This window comes from Solanum pennellii, chromosome 1, assembly GCF_001406875.1.
Source record: "Solanum pennellii chromosome 1, SPENNV200".
Classification (NCBI taxonomy): Eukaryota; Viridiplantae; Streptophyta; class Magnoliopsida; order Solanales; family Solanaceae; genus Solanum; species Solanum pennellii.
The window spans coordinates 21,880,743-21,886,087 of record NC_028637.1 but is presented as its reverse complement, the minus strand read 5'-3'; the positions used below and the strand labels follow the sequence as shown (position 1 = coordinate 21,886,087).

The following is a 5,345-nucleotide window of genomic DNA, read 5'->3' as shown; positions in this document are numbered from 1 at the left end:
TTGAAAATCATTTAAAAAATTTTATTTTTACTTAAACATTTTATGATGTTAATTTTGCCTAAATTAGTGGTTTGTTATCTCAAAATCTTCAGTCTATTAAATTAATTTATTTATTTCATTTAGATTTAGAAGCTCTTTAATTCATTTATAAAAAAAATCATTTTTTAAAGTGTTGATCAAATCCACCGTCTACATTTGTATCATAATCCAATTGGTTATTATGGAAATTTTAGACAATTTCTTCAACCATTTGCAAGACCTGAAATTGGGACAAAATTTTTGGCCCAAATACAAATTCAATTCAGTACATTCAGCAAGGCCCAATTCTCTCAAACCTCATTCAACCAAAGTCAAGAACCAATTAAAATATACCAATAGCCCAACAAGATAATCTCCCAACCCGTCCCACCTTCTTTTCTCAAAAGAAATCAAGCCGCAAGTTAATGACACGTGACAAGGTCAACAACAATTCTAAACAACTTGTATGCACCCTCATCTTCCCAAACGCGTAAACAACGCCCAAAAACAATCACAAAGAATGATTCCAATCTCGAACATGTGAAATTGTTCTCGCGCTTTCGTATTGATCCACGTAGCGTTCAAGGAAGATCGATCTATCAAATCCGTCTATTTTTCTTTCCTCTTCTAGAATGGAGCTAAACTTTCAGAAAAGGTTGTTTCTCTCAAATGGTGAAAGAATTTTGAGTTTTGATTCGGGGGTGGGACTCGTTCTTATCAATTTTTCTTCTTTTCCCCCAATTCCGAAACCTAATATCTTCCCATATTTACCTCCTCTTTTCACTGTGAGCGGGGGAATTTCTTTGGGAGAAAATAATGTTTTTGTGATAGACATAGAGAGTTGAATACAGAAAAAATGAAAGGGATGTTTGGATGATTTTTTTGTAAAAAAAGAGTTTCAATTAGATGAGACATTAGAGAAAGATTTGGATATAAGCTCAGTGCTTAGAGGAAACTGTACGTTTGAGAAGTTCTCGAAGATATTTGGTTCAGTCTTTACATTTGTCCGCTTTGTTTTGTCCTTCCAAGTTTTTTGGGATTCGTCGTTTCGGTGCACAAGTCGTTAATAGCTCGTTGCTTTCAGTTAAATTCCAGAGAAAAGGTAATATCTACTCCTTAATTACTTTTTAGTTCAGGGTACAATAGCATGTAATGAGGTTGTCTCTGTTGTGTCTTTCTCGACATCATTCTCCCTTGAGACGGATATGAAGGGTCATGGCTTGCTACCATTGTTTTTTTTGTCTTGGAATTCTTGGTTGATCATTCTGTTTTCTACATCTTGCCTAAATTATTTGTTCAAATCTATACTTAAGCCTTAAGCTCGACTATCATATTTGCTGTGAATCGCGTGTTGGTCGAGTTTTGATGTTTGTGCTCAGTAGGTCTCCAAGAATGAATATTATTTATCTGGTTTGTTACTGATATACTATTTAGCTCTCATTGTAACTTGAATTTTTATGCATTTTGGCAACTCGGTTTCAACTTATGACAACGCTGTTTATTGCTAATCATAATCCAGTTTCTAATATGGTTTGTGTCTCATAAGCAAGTTGTTTGTAATTCTTTTTTTTTTTTTGTAAGTTCTCCTTTGCTTTAGTTTTAAGTTTAGATTCAATGGACCATATTACTAGCTTCAAGTTTAGTTTTGTTGGTTTGTTTATCAAATGTCACCATGATGGTTATTAGATATAGATCTTGCAAATTTATTGTGACATTCACCAATTTTCTTTCTGAGGTACCGTTTTAGTGTGACTGTCACAGTAGTTTGTTATCGATTGTTTTTATTTTTGTCATTCATAGATTTTATATTTATTACGAATGTTTCCTCTTCATATTTTTTACATGTAAGTTCTTCCTAAAAATAATTGACTTGGCTCTAAATTGTCTTTAGCTTGAATACAGTTATATCCCTTTAACATGAGTGTTTTATGATTGCGCTAAAAAAATTGTTCTTTACTTTACTGTTTTGACTTTCTAGCTACTATGAATTTGTCTTCTTAAAATAATTCCTTAATATTTCTCTGTTGGGTTCCATGTGTTTATCTTGAGAGTTTTGCTTTCTTTCTCTTTGAAATCAAAAAATGTAATTTTCAGTGCTCAAAGTGTAGAAAGGCACTGACCATTTGGAGAATTAGGGTGTTGTATTTTAAATGCTCAATTTCTTCAATCGATTAAGTTGTTGCAAGATAGATTGCTAATCTTTCTATTCTTTTACTTTGTTTTTCTTATGTGATACCAATCCGAGTCACTTGGACTCCACTCTTGCATATCCTTGACTCTTATCGAGTCAAGCTTTGGTATTCGGGGGAGAAAGAGAGGCTAATGCAAGCCTCCAAAGGCTAAGAAATGGATCTATATACCGTTGTATACATTGATTTATAGTTAGAAAATACGATATGCAAGTCCACGAAATATACAGGGGCTCGAGGAGCTAAATTAGGATGTATAAAAAGAGTATACAATCCAATATACAGGGGAAATAACTAAAATACACCCCATATATGGAAGTATAAGATCACTGTATATGCTGGATTTTGGAAGGAAAACAGGCCCAAAGGCCTAAAAATTTACAGCAGCAAAATTTGGGCAAAAAGCCCAAATTTGATATTTCCTTTCCTTCTTATTTATTCATCACTATATTTAACTTACAATGTATATGACCTTGGTTTTATTTAATTAATTCCCGATGATAGTCATTCCTCTTATTTTTCTATATATTCAAAATTCATGTACATATCCGTATGCACATAAATTTTACTTGGTCTTTATTTTACTTCCCAGTCTTTGTCAACATTTAAGTTTATCCCTTTATATAGTTACTTTACCTTTAAAAATAATTAATTAAAATTAATTGATAGTGAGTAAATAAATAAAAATTTGAATTTACTTAACTTAGAAAAATTTTGAAAAATATTAGAGAAGTCTTTTAGTCAAATCGCCGGTCAATCACGAGTTAGCGGGCATACTGAGGGCCCATTCTCGGAATGTACATTTGAACCTCGAACCATTTTTAATTGATTTTATTTGTTAAAATCTTTCGAAAATAATTGTAAGTTTTTCTTCACTTTTTTGCTAAAAATCAAGTGGCGACTCTGTTAATTTGGAAAATTGATTTATCTTGAATCATAAGATTAATTGATTTTTTGGAACTTAGACATTCTTCTTTTTATTATATTTTTTCGTAAAACAGAAATTGCGACTCAGCTGGAGATTTTGTTATGCTCTAACCATGAGATTTGATTATTTGACTAATTGTTATTAATTGTTAAAAATGATATCTGTGTTGAATATGTTCAAATTATATAACTATCATTGAATTTCATGGCATTTATATATGTATAATATATTAAAGGACGGTTTGCGGAACTGCAACAGGATTTTTTTTATACTCAACCATTTTTCTGAACGATCAACAATTTATTGGTTCGTCATCCGTCCAATTGTTGTCGTAAATTCCAACCTAAGTTGTCCATTTGGATTCCAGGTATTTCAACGCCACTCTTACTCAACTAGCATAGAGCCGCGAAAAATTTAGGAGAATTTGAACTAAGATGACCCAAAACCCATGGCGTGTTTGCCCATTAGAAGCCCACCTTGTGACTAGTTTACCCATTTGCCAACAAATACACAATCATGTGTACATGTTAATTGAATGATGTATATGTGTTTTTATTAAATTTATTGTCTATTTTGGTGGGGTTTAACTAATATTTGTTTTCTCTTACTGTAGTATTAATCCAACACGCGAGCCTCTAAGAACAAGAATGTTGATTGTCCCCGACACTTATCTAAAAGTGTTGTGGAGATTCATGAACTATACATTCAGAATGACAGTTCAAAAACACATAGGTTATCTCCGTCGCTGTTGGAAATAAAGGATTTGTCAACCCTATTAGAACAATGGTAAAGTTTTGGAACAGTAAAAACATGGTATTCTGGTTCGGGGAAGTGGAAATGATGCCGACTATTGAAGCATTCCTCATAAGCTATGAGAGTATCGCCAATTTCAACAAGAGGAAACGTCAACCAAATACAGATCTTCTAAATAAAAAAATATGGAATTTCACCGAAATCAAGGAGAAACTGTAACTTGTCAAAGCGGAGTGGATGGACAAACTTCTCGGCAAAAATATTCCCTTTAGAAAGCTATATTATCGATTTGGACGTGCAAGGGTTTACGAGAAATTTAAAGAAGAGTTCGTCTCGAAATAAAAATTAAAGGAGACACATCCTCTTGCCTTTCCAATATGCTTACTTGGAACAATGGTGTTTCCTCAAGGGAAACTACTCTAGTCATCCAAGTGTAGTAATGATCGTTCATTCCATCTTCTACGGAGTGGACTGTAAGTCGTCAATCGAGTACTACACTTTGGTGCGTATGATCTTTAACGACATCTAGAGAATTTTAGATAAATATCAAAGCGGAGAGCGTTTATTTCAAGGATGCAATCTGATAATTTAACGGTGGATGATGCAACATCTGATCAAAAGTCATAATCCAAAAGAACCACATCCGGTAAGACTGTCAGACGAACATCAAGGTCATGACTTGTGGATGTACCATAATCATTGCAACAGAACCGGAGAAGAAGACTTCAAGTATCTGAGACTTCAGGGGTTAATAGAAGAGGATGTACAATGGTCAATAGACAGTGTAGTGGTGACGAAGGATATGGTGGTTCGAACGGAAAAGGTTCCTTACTTGGTATTTGCTGGATTAAGAGGAACTAGACCGCACTACTCCCGGTCGAGTCCTAAGGCTAGTAGGAGGGAAGCAAGAGCTACCCCAAATCGCAGACATGAAGAAATTTGAAACAGATCACAAAAATGGACGAGTCACATTTGCGGAAGATACATACAAATTATGGAGGTCTCAAAGAGTATTAGGTGAGCCGGTACCGAATAGGTTTCACCCTAAATGTTCTAAGGATTACATGGAATGGTTGAAGAAGACCCGTCACGAGAACTATTGGGCTTAGTCTGACTGTTCCTCATATTATTGCAGATGTTGGTGCTAGACATCAAGTTCAACTTAACCGACTTCAAGAAAGGTTCGATAAGAATGAGTTGGAGCATCAACTCCGACATTCTATGGACGCCAAAGTTATATCTCAATTGAAAAAAAGAGCTACAGAGAGCCAGAAAATGCATGTCAGAGTTGGATGATAACATGGAATAGTAGATTCAGTCGATAAAGGGGTTCAAACATCAATATGGGCTCGATTGAAAAGAGATCATCTATGGGCGATGCCATGTGGGAAGATGTCAGATTGCCAGAAGGACCAGACTTGGCAAAGGATCAGAGCAATCTTGAAGTTTATCATTAT

At 34.4% G+C, this 5,345-nt stretch overlaps 1 long non-coding RNA gene across 1 annotated transcript; it reads left to right on the top strand.

The window, feature by feature from the left end:
- The first annotated feature begins 445 nt into the window (after positions 1-445).
- LOC114074382 lies at positions 446-5,133 on the top strand. Its single transcript, XR_003574767.1, has 2 exons — positions 446-1,120; positions 3,749-5,133. It is a non-coding gene; the product is annotated as an uncharacterized LOC114074382 (long non-coding RNA).
- The last annotated feature ends 212 nt before the right edge of the window (positions 5,134-5,345 follow it).